The following is an 18,084-nucleotide window of genomic DNA, read 5'->3' on the forward strand; positions in this document are numbered from 1 at the left end:
GACTTTAGGCAGCTTCTGCTGTTTAGTTACCACAGAGACCATCTCTTGCACGGATGTAGAACAGGAGGAAGAAAATGTCCTACAGAGCTGATGTAAATAGCTAGAGCAATTGTTGTAGCAATTGTTACTTATCATAGCAATTGTTACTCATTGTAGAAAGGAGGTGCCAGGCCTTGTGGATTTGTGGTACTGTGATCAGGTTTGCCTTTGTTATAATGCAGAGGTACTCAAACTGATTGACAGTCAATCTTTACAGAAGGAATATATCTTGTCTGCATAAAATCATTACAAAATTTGTCAGCAGCATTCTGTTTATATTCCATTATAGCAGATCTTTTGCACTGTAATATTTGTGTATATGTCAGTCTCTCCCACTGGACTCTCAGCTGTTCACGAATTAGGATCTTATTTTAATAATCTTTGTATCCCCAGGGCCTAGTACATTCTGGCCACAAAATAGGCACTCAGTGAGTAGTTGCTGAAGGAATCATGAATGCAATCATGTCTACAAATTCTCACATCACAAATACTACAGATGCTTGGAGAATATAATAAATTATTTGCATTATTATTACATGGCCTGTAGTAAGTCATCTGCCATGGGGAAATCTTTCTTTTGTCTTATTAGCATCAGTAAACCATGTTTACACAATTTACACCTATTTTGCAAGTGACCACACCCATACCTCCTAAGATTCAAACATTTCTTTAGTATTTCCCCTTTGTACTCAGTAACTCTCCAATCCAAACTGCAATGACGTTTAAAGTATAAAAACAGAGTGAAAAGGAGAATATTTAATTTTCAAAGTTCCAAGATGCTTTAAAGATCAACCACCTAGTATAATCCCCCCAATTAATAAACTAATCACTTCTTACCCAGGGAAACTTAATTCATCCAAGTTCACATGATGAGGCCTAGAGCGGGGGTGGGGTGAGGGGGTGGGCAAAGCCTTCTAAATCTAATTTTTTCCATAATATCTGATGTTATAATTGAATTAGCAAAAAGGAAAGTAGAAAGAGAAAAAATAATGGAGAAAAAAAGCAAAGTAAAAGTACATAGGAAAAGAAGTTTACTTTATGCAGATTTACTCTTCAACATTTATGTGCAAAATTCCTTTTTCAATTATTTTATGGTAAATGAATCCTGGCAATTTGAAGGAATCCTGTTTTAGTTTAACTTCCCCAGAGAACAGACTTTGAGCATCAGAAATTTACATGTAGGCTATTTACTGGGGTGTGGTCTCAGAGCAGACTCTGGGAGCGTTTGAAGGGCTTGGAGCTGGACAGAGGGAGAATGAAACTGTTACACAGTTGCAACAGATTCAGTGAATCCAACTGAGGGCTAGGAATTTATTTAGACATCCTTTCAGAGCTCTTAGCAGTAGGCAAGGGGGCTAGCCTTTGTGCTCCCACATCAACCAATCAATGGACTCAGGCTGAGAGTCATTCATTTGTCTTCAGCAGCAGCTCTTCCTGGCAGCAGAAATGGTCCATCTCGCTGCTGAAAAGGAATCTGAGCAGTGCACCCTACTGTCCACTACTGTCCACTCCTTGTGCTGCTCAGATCCACTTAATTCAGACGATAAATGTGCCCCACCTGGGTATAGTTACTCCAGGATTCAAGGTAATAGCCATAGCTTAAAGTGTAATGGGACACTCAGTAGAAGCATTCCCCTTTGGAAATCAGGACCTCCAAATCTTCAGTCAAAAGGCATGGGCATGAGAGGATGGAAAACACAAATTCCCCAAGTGGGTTGTTGGGAATAATGTTATATGGGTCCACTCCTTCCCCTTTATTCTCAAATGCATGATTTCTTGTTGAATATACAATATCTTATAACTGTAATTGATTTAAATTTTTTGCTGCATTTTTGAGGATGGAATACCAATATTAGAGGACATCATCTCTAAACTAGTGCCTCAGATAAGTTTTCAAATGTCCATTCCATTGCTTAGTCCTACTGACAAAACTGAGTCATATAGCATATGATAAGACAAATGATCCAGTGGTCAGATGCCAACAGTCACATTCTGCCTGCTGTACAGTGGGTTGGTTGATCCAGAACAATATGAAGCAGAATTTTATGCTGGTGAAACAAATAATCCAGACTCTTGGGTAGTGGAGCTGGATGAGGCCGTGTCCGTAAGGCAACCCCGATATCTGCAGCACGTGTTAATATAAAATTAAGATGAGTTGCTGCCTGATAGTACTGGGGAGCCAGTGAAATCACTTTGCTACCAAATACCTTGTTGGCGTCCTGAGAGGAAGTGCCTTGTTAATGGCTCAGCATTGTTTTTTGTTGCTGGAAAGTTGCACACTCTGCAGCAGCAACTAGATCAGCCCATTCAGTTGAGCCTAGGCTTGATCAACATCCCTGCCACTCATGACTCTTCTATTTATGCTGCCCCTTTGCCAAACTGGGGGACTGATGGCCAAATCTGGCTTGTGTCCACTGGCCAAGATATCCTCTAAACTTTTTTGTAGTGCTTCTTCTATGATGGCTCATCTATGGCAGGAATTATCATGTATTACAAGGTTTTTCTCTATACTTTATGCTTCCCCCAGGTCTGTTTATAATACCTCCTCCCCCCAAAAAAATAATTTTTCCCAATCCTCAATCTTTCTCTTTCCAAGCTCCTAATCAATCCTTATCCAGTCATCATTGACCATGAAGCCACATCTATTTCAACCCAAGCCACTTTTCTCCACATGGATGGATACGACTCAAACTTATACCAATTGGGAGGATTTCTCCTCACCCCTATCTTTCAAGCCCACCCTTACGTTGGTCTGTAGAACAGCACTTTGATTTTTAGCTAATATACAAAGCCAACCCATGTATGACTTAAGCTCAGCCTTCACCTGCTTCATGAGCTATTTAAAATGAATTCCCCATACACCATTGGCACATGCTAAATGAGACAGTCCAATGCAACAGTAGATGATATGGAGTCGGAGCCACCTGTTTGTGTTGCTTATGTGTACCCTCTGGCTCTGCTCATGAATAATTCTGCAATGATGAATTGCCATTGGGTTTGATCAACCTTTGAGTAGATGAGTTTGGCAGAATCCAACTCTGCATGGTTACTTGATTTCCATTTACATTCTCTGTCTCTATCAAGACCCCTAGCATGCCACAACTGTTAATCTAATAGAAGATGATTTTCTGTTGCAGATGGCAAAGGCTTGCTTCAGAACACCAAAGGGTCTAAATTATAATTCTCCATTTGAGTCATGGTGATCCATGCTTACTATAGACACCTTCAATCTCATAGAGACTTCCGTATTGTCATTAAGCAAGGGGCCCATGTGGGAGGGCTACAATAGCCAGAAGCTCCTACAGAATGCTCCTGTTATGTGTTCAACTCAAAGTTGTTGGCCTTCTGTGTCATTTCATACCAGGACTTGTGTTTTCCTTCTTAGTGGCAAGATGAAAGATACAATAAATTGTTTTTCATTGTGGAAATGATCTGGTGTATATATTAGGTCACTGAATTGTTACAAACTACACCAATGTAACAAGTCTCTGAATCTTCATTGGGTTTATTTCTCACACTCTAGACTACACAGTTTTACCAGGGCCACCAGAATAAATACTTCTGCTTCTTCCAGTCTGCTTAATATAATGACTTTGAAATAGAGGACCAATGTGATATATGGATTTCCAAGATCACCAGTTCCCCTCAGGCTATATTTATGACACAGAGTAAGAAAATTATTATAGCCCTGAGAGAAGAATATAAATGTTTATTTTTGTTCATCACATATGAATGTTAACTTCCGATCTCCTTCCCATTAGAAATGAAGAATAATGCATTTATCAGAATACCGACTGTTTACCAAGTTTCTGAAGCTCTGTTATACAGAACCAAGACTAGAGCGAGTTGAAGAAAACATTTGCATCAGACACAAAATTTAAGGGAACATTAAAAATTCAATAATCAAGATAAATAATATTTCAATGCATTTTTTAAAGAAATCAGTATCAGTCAAAAAATCCATGATGAACAAAATATCAAAAATCTTAATAAAGAAAAAATATGCATTACTTATTTTTCCTTTTGCCTTGAGCTCTAATATGGCTTGTCATGATCCTGTTTCTGATTCTGCATTTAAATATTGTTACATCTGGAAAAATGCCTTGGATGGGGGTTACTGTTTTTGTGGTACTTTGTGGTCATTCACTATCACCTTCCAGGATCCATTTGATTTTTTGACCATCTTGACCAGCTTTAGGGACTTCTACTTGGTATTCTCCATTCCAGCAGTTCTGACTCAACAGAACAATGAAATTAAATGTAGTCTTTGCATTTTAAGTATATATTTGAACACTAAAGAAATGTCTAGTAGTTGGGCTTATGTACTCAGTGTACACAAGACTTCATTTATTACCTGGTCTCTCTATGTTCCATTCTAACAAGGGGATTGAGGGAATCCTGGTACCACTTCCAGCACTTGTGTACCAATACCAACTCAAACCCTATGCCCTACTGTTCTCTAAATGTCTTGTCATTTCCCTTTCCCTAGTGTATGGTTATCCAAGTAAATGGATATAGGTCCCTTTGAGTAAAGATTCTGAATCATTACAGCACAGTTCATTTGCTTTGGTTTTGCAAGTTCCTTCCTTCTGAGCAACTGGCCCTTCCTTCAGTCAATGTAATGTGGAACTTAAAATCAGCCCATATTATTAAAATGAGCAAGAGATTATGACATATTATGGAGAGAATAGCCTGCGACCTCCTGATCATTCATTCTTGAATTCCTTTGATTTTTATACATTGAGAAATATTCTTGTCAAGTACTCCTTCGTGGTTTCCCTAAGACTACCATCTTCTATCAAACGTCTCTGTATTTCTATGTGACTCAGCCTCCCAGGCTGACATTCTGACCCTGCACCACTGCCATCTAACCTGTGTTATTTCAGGATTCTGTTTCTCATTTTATCAGGGATATTTCAGGTCTCCAGCTGCCAGTGGCCACTCTAACTCTTTCCAGTATTATGTAGCAGCATCTTCTGTCATCATTTGGGTCTTCAGAGGACAGTCGCCACTGATCTTCATAAAAATGGGGAGGCCAACTCTCATCTTATCACTGTGCAAAACACTATATCCTCCACATTCTTATAAAACATAGGCAGCTAGTGAGTTTGAAGGCTTTATGCAATTTATCCACTCTAGGAAGCCAACCTCTTTGACTCTTTTTACCTTTTATTCTACCATCTGCCATTTTAGTTATGGCATTTGTATCTCACTAAGTGAGAGCCGTAACTTTCTTTCAACCTCTAAGAGCCCACCTAGCTCTTTATGTTAGCAGTATCTTCTCTCATCCTTGCCAAAATTATGTATATCATGGGGAAAGTGCTTGGAATAATCCAGCTCCTTTAAGATCCAATCCCACATATACATGATTCCTGCCAGTACTATTAAATGAGCTAACTTGAGTAAGTTAGCTAAATCCTGCAGTTCCTTTGGTTTGTCATCCCTTTTCTTCTTCAGCAAGCCCAACACATATCTAGCTAGATTATATTGCCATTTACCACTAAGTTTTAGTCTTTGGTCGGGACTGGCGGTAGAGTAGATCCTGAGGGGGTGGGATGGGTATTTTCTTATAAGACAACCTTGGACTGTCTTCAAGCAAGGGAAAAGACGGAGTTTTAATATGGAAGAGTAGACTACTGTGAAGACTCAGCCAATACAAAGAATTTATGGGTGAAAATTTTCAAAGTGCATTGACCCAGATTTCCTCATCCTAAGATTTTGGGGGGAGGAGAACAGTGATATCATATGGATGACAAAATAGGTCATTCATTCCCGATATCAGTTCTCCTCATAAGAAGACCAACTAGCAACTATCCATAGACAAGATACCATTGTAAAAATCCTGGAACACAGGGGTGAGGCTGAAACATTCACCCTGGACCACAGACACCAAGAAGTACCACATTAGTAGGATAAAAGGAGAGTCTACACTTTGACAACATAATCTTTTCCCCAGGCAATAAGTGCCATATAAGAGGTTCTTCTTGGGCATATAGTTTCTCCAGTGGGGAAAAGAAAGACCAAGGTGGACATTCTGTTTCCCCAGCTTTGCAAGATGCTTCCTGGGAGCCCACTTGAGTCTCACATCTCATGATTCACTGGGGGGATCTGCCAGACTCAAGCACTAATGACAAGATACAGATAGAGATGCAGACAAGGCTTACAGCAACAAGCACTCAGATGTCATAGATGGGTCACATCACTACTTGCAGTGGCACCTGAGCAGAGATCTCAGCCAGCAGCTCTTCCTATCTTCAGAGCCAAGCCAATAACCCCAACTGGGCAAGGAAGCAAGTTCAAAGCATTGCCCACCTGCTGAGCATCGACTCCAGTCCTGCTCCACTGGGAAGCCTGGCCATAGACATCCAGCAGCCAAAAAGTATACCCTGTGTGCTTCCTGGACAGTGGAACAAGTCAGCAGCCCCATCCAACTGTTGAACATAGCCTCCAGTCCCATCTGACAAGAAATACTGGCCAGAGAACCCAAGTAGGTGCAGATTTCATCCTACAGTTTGCTCAAGCAAGGCACAAAGCCAGCAGCTGAGCATAGCTCTGGTTTTTAGGACCAAGGTACCAGAACAGTGACCTCAAACAGCCGGGATCGCAGTGTATGGTACCACTTAGGCACAGAGACTCACTGAAAGTTTCACTCAACAGCAGAGCCCAGCTTATGGCCATAATATATTGCTGATCATACCCTGAAGCCTCGTCTAAGCAGAAAGCCCAGTCAGTGACCTCATCCATTCACAGAGCTTAGCCTGCATCCCCACCCAGTCAAAAAGCCTTGACAGTGGTCCCACTCAATCATGGAACAGTCTGTAGCTGCCATCCAACTGCAGGATATAGAAGAGGCTAAACAGAGAGCCAGGCTTCTCTGCAAGCTCACCTAACAGCAGAGCACAGCCAGCAGCCAATCTGATTATGAAGCACCTGATTATGAAGCCAACCTGATTATTTGGTGGGTTGCTATCCCCACCAAACTTCAGGACACAGCTTGCAGCCCCCATCACAAAGCTCAACCTAAGTCCCTGTCTGACCACAAAGACCCTCCATGGAGTCCAGCCAATGGCATCTTCCAGTTAGGAGACACAGCCTGAGGTCCCACCTGACCAGGAGCAATTGCTGAGTCCAGCCCACAGCCCTGTCGAACCATGGAATGCAAGTGGCACTGCCTTGCCAGGCAACACAGCCTGTGACTCTACCCAAACAGACATGACTGCTGAGACCAATTAGTGGGGCCACCTACAGAGCAGAGCCAGCAGTCTTATTCATCCTATGGCATCCCCCCCACCAACCCCCCCCCCATCACTCCACAGGCAGTGGCCTTGCTCAGCTAGAGACCCTCTTAGAAAACCCCACCTACCTGTGGATGCTACCAGATGAACTGTCCAGAACCCCAAGCAGATCTGACTGGTAAAGGTCTTTCCCTGCCAAAGCAAACCTATAAAGTCTGGAAGAGAGGCCCACTTCCTCAAATGCACAAAAACCAGTGCAAGAATATAAGGATCATAAAGAATTAACAAACATGACATCAAGAAGAGAAACTAATACAGCTCTAATACTGACCCCAAAGAAATGGAGAACTATGAACTGTCTGACAAAGAATTCATAATAATATTCTTAAAATACCACAAACTACAAGAACAACACAGAGACAACTAAACAAAATAGAAAAACAATAAATGAACAAAATGATACATTAAAAAAATAGAAACTAACATTAAAAAAAATCTAGGACTGGAAAACACAATGGCTAAACTGAAGAATTCAATAGAGATATTCAATACCAGACTCAATAAGTAGAAGAATTAGTGAACTCAAGATAGATCATTTGAAATTATCCAGCCAGAGAAGCAAAAGAAAAGAAAAAATGAAAAGTAATGTAGAATGTCTATGGTACTAATGGGATACCATAAAAGGAAGCAAAATATACTCTATGGGAATCCTATAAGGAGAAGAGAAAGAAAAAAGGATAGAATATCTATTTAAAGAAATAATAGCTAAAAATAGCCCTAGTTAGGGAGAGAATAGACACCCGGATTCATGAGGTACAAAAGACCCCATGTAGTTTGAACCTGAAAAGTGCTACAAGACACATAAGTAAATTGTCAAAAGTCAAAGAGAAAGAATTTTGAAAGCAGCAAGAAAAAAGTGATTCATCGCTTACAAGGGAGCCTCCTTAAGATTATCAGAAGGTTTCTCAACAGAAATTTTGTAGGTCAAGAGAGCATGAGATAGTACCTTTATTGAAGGAATAAAATTGTCAAACAAAAATACTCCATCCAGCAAAACTATCCTTCAGAAAGGAGGGACAAAAAAAAAAAGAATTTATCAAACTAACAAACAACAATAACAACAAAAAGCTGAGAGCTCACTACTTCTAAACTTGCTAACAGGTGTTCTTCAAACTGAAATGGAAAGATGATCATTAACTTCCTAAAAATATATGAATGTGTGAAAGGTAAAAGTAAATATATAGTCAAAGTCAGGTTTTCTAGTATTGTATTGGTGGTACATAAATCACTTGCAACTCTAGTTTAGAAGTTAATAAACTTATTAAACTTATTAAAAACAGCTACAATAATTTGTTATCAGCTACACAACATAAAAAAGACATAAATTATAACATCAATAACCTAAAATGTATGGGCCAGAAACATAAAAGTATTGAGTTTCTATATTCTATTAAAGTTTAGTTGTTACCACAATAAAACAGGATGCTATAACTCTAAGATATTTTATGTTAAACCCAGGGTAAACAAAAAGGAAAAAAACTATAATAGGTACACAAAAGATTATAATAAAGGAGTCAAACCACATCACAACAGAAAGTCATCAAATCATAAACAAAGACAGGAAATTTTGCATAGAAGAATGTACCTCAACATAATAAAAGCCACATACAACAAGCCCGTAGATAACATCAGACTCAACTTTTTAACAACTTTTCCTCTAAGATCAAGAACAAGGCAAAGGTGTTCACCACCATCCCTTTTCAAAATAGTACTAGAAATCCTAGCTAGAGCAATTAGGCTAGAGAAAGAAATCAAAGACATCCAAATTACTTTTAAAAAGATTTAAATTGTCTGTATTTGCAGATGATATGATCTTACACATATTAAACCTTAAAAACTTCACACACACACACACACACACACACACACACACCCCTGTTAGAATAAATGAATTCAGTAATGTGTCAGGATATAAAATCAACACAATAATAAGTTGTGTTTGTATACACTAAGCAAGAACCAGCTGATAAAGAAATAAAGAAACAATCCCAATTATTTTTTTTACTTTTAAAAATTTTTTAATGTTTATTTATTTTTGAGAGAGACAGAGAGACAGAGTGTGAATGGGGGAGGGGCAGAGAGAGGGAGACACAGAATCTGAAGTAGGCTCCAGGCTCTGAGCTGTCAGCACAGAACCCAACGTGGGGCTCAAACCCACGAACCACAAGATCATGACCCGAGCCAAAGTCAGACACTTAACTGACTGAGCCAACCAGGCACCCCAAAACAATCACACTTATAATTGCATCAAAAACAATAAAATACTTAGAGATTAATTTAACCTAGGAGGTGAAATCACTGTACACTGAAAACTGTAAGACATAAATGAAAGAAATTGAAGAATATACAAATAAATGAAAAGCTATTCTGTGTTCATATGTCAGAAGAGCTAATATTGATAAAATGTTCATACTGTTCAAAATGATCTACAAATTTAGTGCAATCCCTATCAAAATCTCAATAGCATTTTCCACAGAAATAGAAAAACAATCATAAAATTTGGTGGAACCACAAAAGAACTCAAATACCCAAAGCAATCCTGAGAAAGAAGAACAAAACTGGAGGCACCAAAATTCCTGATTTCAAATTATACTACAAAGCTATAACAATCAAAACATTATGGGGGCGCCTGGGTGGCGCAGTCGGTTAAGCGTCCGACTTCAGCCAGGTCACGATCTCGCGGTCCGTGAGTTCGAGCCCCGCGTCAGGCTCCGGGCTGATGGCTCAGAGCCTGGAACCTGTTTCCGATTCTGTGTCTCCCTCTCTCTCTCTGCCCCTCCCTCGTTCATGCTCTGTCTCTCTCTGTCCCAAAAATAAATAAAAAAACGTTGAAAAAAAAATTAAAAAAAAAAACAAAACATTATGATACTGGCATAAAAACAGTACACATACCAATACAAAGAATAGAGAACCCCAAAATAATCCCATGCATGTATAGTCAATTAATTTCAGACAAGGAGACCAAGAATATACAATGGGGAAATGGCAGTCTCCTTATTAAATGGCATTGGAAAAAACTGAGCAACTACATGCAAAAGGATGAAACTGGACCAATATTTTAGACCATACACAAAATTAACTCATAATGTATTAAGGACTATAATGTAGTACCTGAGATAAAAACTCCTAGAAGAAAATTTGGGAATAAGGTTGTTGACATTGATATGGGCAATGATTTTTTGGATATGACACCAAAATCCCAAGCAACAAAAACTTGTGGTACTACATCAAACTAAAAAGCTTCTGTACAGAAAAAAAAAAAAAAAAATCAATAAATTGAAAAGGCAACCTATGGAATAGAATAATGATAAATTATATATCCCAAAACAGGTAAATATCAAATATATATAAGGAGATACACACATACACCACTTCTGGGTATGTATCGGAATAAAACGAAATCACTCTGTGGAATAGATATCTGCACCCACATGTTCATTATAGGATTATTTCCATTATCCAAACTAGATACAACCTAAGTATCTGTTGATGGATGAATGGGTAACAAAAATGTGGTATATTTATACATGGAATATTACTCAGCCATAAGACAAAGGAAATCCTGCTGTTTGCATCTTTATGGCTGAGGCTTAAGGGTATTATGGTAAGTGAAATAAACCAGAGAATGATAAATACTGTATAATCTCATTTGTAGAATCCTTTTAAAAAATCATAAAAACAGAGAGAAATTGGTGCTTGCCTGGGGTAGGAGGGTAGGGGCAATGGGAAGATGTTGGCCCAAGGGTACTAACTTCTTGCTCTAAGAGGAACAAGTTCAGAGGTTCTAATATACAACACAATGACTACAGTTAACAATAATGTATACTGGAAGTTGCTAAGAAGTTAATCTTAAAAGTCATCACCACATACACACACACACACACAAGTATGTGAGGTGATGGATGCATTAACTAACCTCACTGTGGTAATCATTTTGCAATACATAAGTGCATCAAATCATCATGTGCACCTTAAACTTACACAACATTATATGTAATTCTAGCTCAATAAAGCTGGGAGAGGGGAGGAGAAGGGTCCCACTCTTTCCCAATCAGGACCCTAACCTTGGCATAGATTATTTGTTGAGGCTGATAATTCAGTCTTGTCTAGAGCTCCACAATCCTTATAATTGAGTCTGACCCTCTGTTTTGTTTTGTTTGTTTTATTTAGCTGTAGGAGATGAGAGTTTTTTCATATTCTACCGAAAAAGACCCTCTGGTTTTCATGTTTCACTTTAAATTGGTGATTAACAACCTAAGCCTTTGTTTGTCTTTCCCAGTAAATGGATGGAACTCAGAAGGAGACATCAAATTCTATTGTCCTACATTTACAACTTGTGTCAAGTCTCTCAATCATTGTAATTATTGTGCCCATCAGCGCATTCCCTTCTACTGGTATGTTGTCTCAGTTCACAATTGGTGAAAACTTTTTAATAATTGTGCCGCTATAGTATACCAGGAAATATCTGTACTCCGTTCACCATCCATAATGAAGTACACATTGCCATCTGACTGGCAGGTGACCAAACTTCAATGTCTCTTTCAGAATTGGTTTCCTTGAACCACCCCAATTCTAGTACCAACTCTCTTAGGTCAGTCTTCATTTATGGGGAAGCAGAATCTGGAACAAGGATTTGAACACAAAAAGGTTAATTTGATTTGGATCAACACCTGTGGAGGAATGAGGAAAGCAGGAATGGACAGAGGAACAAGCCGAGCTGCAATGCTTTTATAACAAAAACTCAGTCAATTCCATGGAGACTTCTGAAGTTGCAGGGGTTCATAGTTGTCCCCCCAAACACAAAGGGGCACACATTTTATTCCCAACATGAATCCGTCAATATATATAAGCTACCCAAGGGAAAAGAACGTACATGGGTGACACAACTCTCTTTGGCTGAGAGCAATTCCTAAGGGTGGAATTAACTGTCAATAGCCTGCAGGTAACTCTTGTGACAGTAGGGAAATTGATCCCTAAAGGGGGATCTGGGTGACACACCATAGCATTCTCTATAAATAACTTGGTGGAAACTTTTTATTAAAGTGATAATACCCTAATTTATTATATCTATATATCTGTCTCCAAGTGAATTTGTTTGAAAGATAATACATCCATCCTAAACTACTTTTCAAAAAAAAATGTAAAATCTGACCAAAAGGAAATTACTTTTAATTTACAATATAACCCCTCAAAGCTATAGAAAAAAGCCTTCTATCCTATAATATAATAATGTGTTTTTTTAAAAATGTCTTTATGTTTCTTAGAAGTGAAGAACCAAAGAACAGAGCTCTACCTATGAAGACAGTTTGAGTTCTGCAAGAAATGTGTATGATTCTCAGGGGTTTTTGTTGTTGTTGTTGTTAATTAGTATTTTTTCATTCATATTCTCAAACATAAGCATTTAAAATTAGAAAATCCCAATCTACTCATTATTGGAACTTAAAATATAACGGTATGGAGCATAACAAAGTTTTAAATAGAATAATAGATTGATTTTCTTTCTAAACATCTCCTTTTTCTATGAAAAGTGTTTTCTAGGATTAATTGCTATAGCTTTTAGGCCTTTTGAGAGGACTCTATGGGCTAAGAAAAGCTAAATAGGAAGGTGGGAAAAAGGGAAGTAGAGATTTCTCATTTAGAAACTTAAGGTTTCTGAATTCTAAGTTAAATATGTGGGTATATATGGGTTCAGGATCCATACCCTGCAATAGCATTTACACCATCCTAAAAAGATTCCCACATGACCCCCTTATCTTAATGAATTTATATAAATTACCTGAATATATCCTTATGATTTACTATCCTCTCAAGAGTCCAAAGGCTATAAGAGAGTTTGCTTTTGACAGTGATTGTACTTGAAAGATTTAGGTAGAGCTTCCCATTAAAAAAAAAAAAAAAAAAAAAAAAAAAAAAAGGATCCATCCAATCCTAGTCCTCAAATCCATTACAAATGGTCAGACAAAAAGAGACACAATACAATCCTCTCTAATTTTTTTTTAAACTTTATTTATTTATTTTGAGAGACTGGCAGGGGGAAGGGCAGAGAGAGAGAGACAGACAGAGAGAGAGAAAATCCCAAGCAGGCTCCGCACTGTCAGTGCAGAGCCCAAGGTGGGGCTCAGACTCACAAACTGTGAGATCATTGTCTCAGCTGAAATCAAGAGTCGGTCGCTTAACCAACTGAGCCACCCAGGCATCCCTATCCTGTCTAAATTTTTAATATCCATTCTACTTAATACACCTTATCCCCAACCAAACTTCTTCCTCCTCGTCTATATTTTTAATAATTAATATTTAAATTAATTTAAAAATAATTTTTATTTGAAAACAAAAGCTCCCCTATATATTAATAAATGCTAAATGATAATGGGGGGAAAAGAATATACAAGAAACCATGCACAAACCTAAATAAGGCAGAGCCCTCTGTTTTATTTTCCCCAGTAAGATTCTGTGTAAAAGAACTCACACAGATCCTTTATATGGAGATATATATAGATATGTAGATAGATATAGATATAGATTTAGATATATATATAGATATAGATTTGGATATAGATATAGATGATAGGTATAGATCAAGATATAGATAATAGATATAGAATAGATGATATAGATACAGTATAGATGATATAGATATATAGATAGAGATAGAGATATAGAGATAGAGATATAGATATAACCATCCCTCAATAGAAGAGCAGCTAGGTGAAGATGATCTCTGCCCTTAAAGTGCAAAACTAATCTAAACTCATTTCTGTCCTGAGAAGCTCACCAACACCCTTCAAATTCTGAGACCTCCCTGTCTCAGGCCCCCATCCTTGGCAGTAATGAAGAAGCAAGTGACCCAATTCCCTTGAGGCAGAGTATCACGATCAGTTGACCAGACCACTCCACCCCAACTCAGGCAGAACACTAAGCCAAACTCGCTAAGGTTTGGTTGTGGTCGAAAATTCAAGTCAAGAGTACTTTTGAAGAGTAGGGATTCGTTATTTCCTTCCTCCCTCAAAATATGTATTTTCTCTGAGCATGCTTTCTTCCCGCAGAGGCTGGGTGGCAGGAGGACCTTCGCCCATTGCAATGATCCACGGGCATAGCTCTAACCCCACTCTTAGTTCTAATTTTCCTTCATGCTGCATCTCATTGCCAGATAAGTAATATTCAGCATATTGCATTAGGAAAGGTCTAAGCATTAGAAAAAGCCTAACTCAATTAAATTATGGCCTGTTCAGCAATTGTATATAGGGAAAGAATATTTTAGCTTTTGTTTTGAAACCACAGACAGAGGAAAAAGTTTGGATGAGGTTGGGAACAGAATAGGTAGAATTGAGAATGTTACCAATCATCAATTAATAACAAAGACCCTGATAAGGACCAATTTTAGGATAATTGTTCTTCTGCCAAGAGCTTTATAAAACTTAGTCCCAGTTAGCTAATCTCATTTGATAGTGTCTGCAGGAACATTGTATTGGTTGTCTAAGTTGCATTAACAAAGTATATCAGGTCTGCCAAGTTTTGCATAACAACAATCAGTTAGATAGAAGCCCATGACTTCCCAAGGTCACACATAATGCTCAAGGTGGTGGGGGGTGCCTCTTGAACACCCATCTGTTAAAGACAGTTCCCTGCATCGAAGGGAATGATTACAATGAAAAAGTTCAAGACCTTTGAGATAAGCTAGTGCTTAGTGGGATGCACATTATGTGAAGAAGCAGGTTCTCTGGACAGACTTCTATGGAACAAGAACACTATAAAACAAAAATAAGAGTACCCATAACTATCACAGTCAGTGGTATATTGGTAAACCACTCTACTATATGAATGAGTGGTATTCATATAGGAAGTTGCTATAGACTGAATGTTTGTGTCCCCTCACATCAAATTCATATGTGCAACCTAATCCCCAATGTGATATTTGGAGATGGTGCCTTTGGTGGGTAATTAGATCATAATCTAATGTGGATCCCTCATGAATATAATTAGTGTCCTTATAAAAGAGACCACAGAGATTTCCTTTACCCCTTCAGCCTTATAAGGATACAGCAAGAAGATGGTTATCTATAAATCAGGAAGCAAGCTCTCACCAGACACTGATCATGTACCTTGATCTTCAACTCCCCAGCCTCCAGAATTGTGAGAGGAAAAAAAAAATGTTTATTATTTAAGTCACCTAGTCTATAGTATTTTTGTTCCAGAGGTCCAAACAGACCTAGACAGTGGGAATCCTAATTTGTAGCATTTGCCACTATCCATAGATTATTTACATCATGGCCAATGATGTAAGTGATGTAAATACATGAAAAAATTCTGAATATTAACACTTGGCTCCTGAGAGCCAATGCCAGCCAGCTCTGCCATGTCACTATATAGCATTAATGACAATAAAAGAGGCAAGAAACAGAGACAATTACATTGGCTAAGGATATTGCCCCTTTTCTAAAGCAGCAACAACAATAACAAAAAATCAGAGGAGTGCTACTTCAAGGTATATTGGAGATAAAATGAGAAAGGCAATTGGATCAAAGATGATGTGAGGTGAGGGAGGTAAGTGTAAAAGATGTGCCTTAAAAATTATAATAAGGCCCAATTATCAAAAGTTTTAAATCTCATGATTAAAAGTTTGGGATTTTTCTATAAGTGATGAGAAGCTTCTTAAAATTATCTGATCTAATAGCTGTGAATGTATAGCTTTATGCAGCAATAGTTCTGGAAGAGATAAAAAGTGACTGAAATAGAATAACTGATGGGAATGTAAAATTTAGGGTTACTATTTGCAAAGGACAAAAAATAATATCATAAATTGGCTTGTTGAAAAAAAGTAGAATTTATTGCCTCAAGAAAAAAAAAAAATCAAACAGCTGCTTGATTCAGAGGTTCAAAAGATGTAACCTGGACACAATTTCTCTTCATATCTCTATGCATGTCAATGTTCACTTGATTCTCAACTTCCATAGGATTACAAGACATCAACAATAGGTCCAGGCATACATCATCTCAGATTCATGATCTATAGATGGTTGAATAAAACATATAAACATTTTTTAAGAAAACTGACAAGCCTGTTCCAATATTTATACAGAAAGGAAAAGGATTTAGCAAAAAAAAAAACATGTTGAAAAGAACAGAGTTGAATAACTTAACTACAATAATACTAATCAAGGAAGTGTGATAGAGGATAAAGGATAGACCTGGGGATCTGTGGGATACAATAGAAAGTCTAGAGCTAGATCTGCATTAATATGGTCAATTTCCCAAAGTAATTCAATGGAGGAGAGAATAATCTTTTTAACAAGTGGAGCTAAAATAACTGAATCTATATGGAAAAAAATGAATCTAAAATTTTACCTCACAATACATACTAAAATTACCTCAAAAAAATCTTATTCTAACTGTAAAAACGAAAACAATATAATGTCCAAAGGAACAAGAGAAAAAATGTCTATGACATTAGATTAGGCCATGATTTTCTAAGTAAGACAGAAGGAACATAAACCATAAAAAGAAAGAAATGACAAATTGGGTTTCATCAAAATTTTTTAAAAAAATGCTCTTTGAGGGGCGCCTGGGTGGCTCAGTTGGTTAAGTGTCCAACTTCAGCTCAGGTCATGATCTCGTGGTCCATGGGTTCGAGCCCTGCATTGGGCTCTGTGCTGACAGCTCGGAGCCTGGAGCCTGCTTCGGATTCTGTGTGTGTCTCTCTCTGCTCCTCCCTTGCTCACACTCTGTCTCTCTCTTTCTCTCAAAAATAAATAAACATTAAAAATTTTTTTTAAAAAATGCTCTTTGAAAGGTGCAGTTACAAAAACAAAACACAGCCTGGGAGAAATGTTTGCAAAACATACTTGGAAAGAGATGTGTATCCAGAATACATTAAGAACTCCTATAATTCAACAATAAGACAAATAACCCAATTAATAAGTGGCAAAAAGTTTGAAAAGATATTTTACTAAAAAAAAATACCCAAGTAGATAACAAACACATGAAAGATGTTTCACATTATTAACCCTCCAGGAAATACAAAGAAAAGCCATAATAAGATATCTTTATATATCCATAAGAATGTCTAAAATTAAAAAGACTAACATTACCAAGTGCTGGGGAGGATGTGAAGCAACTAGAACTCTCATTGTAGGTGAAAGCAAAATAGTACTGCCACTCCTGAAATGATTTCCAGCATCTTATAATTTAAATATATGTTTAGCATACAGTCTACCAATCACACCTCTAATTACTTGCCCAAGAGAAAGAACATATGTTCTCACAGAGACTTGTATACAAATGTTTATAACAGAATTATTCATAGAAATAAAACATGAGAAGCACTCAAAGTCAACAACTGTAATAAATTGTGATATATCTGTGCTGTAAAATACTACTCTGAAATAGAACTATTGATACATAAGGGGCACCTGGGTGGCTCAGACTGTTGAACATCCCACTCTTGATTTTGGCTCAGGTCATCACGGATTCCAGGGTTATGGAATCAAGCCCCACATGGGCTCTGCACTGAGCATGGAGTCTGCTTATGATTCATTCTCTGTCTCTCTCTCTCTGCCCCCCTCCTCTGCTCACGCACTCTCTCTTAAAATATATATACATACATACATACATATAGATAGATGCAACATATAGATAGATATAGATACATGCAACAACATGGATACACCTAAATTGCATTATGGTAAGTGAAAAAGTTAAATACAACAGACTACATGCTTTAATATTCTTCTTGTGTCTAATTATGGTAGGGTGA

The sequence above is a fragment of the Puma concolor genome, chromosome C2 (assembly GCF_028749965.1).
Source record: "Puma concolor isolate L17-30 chromosome C2, mPumCon1.1.hap2, whole genome shotgun sequence".
Classification (NCBI taxonomy): domain Eukaryota; kingdom Metazoa; phylum Chordata; class Mammalia; order Carnivora; family Felidae; genus Puma; species Puma concolor.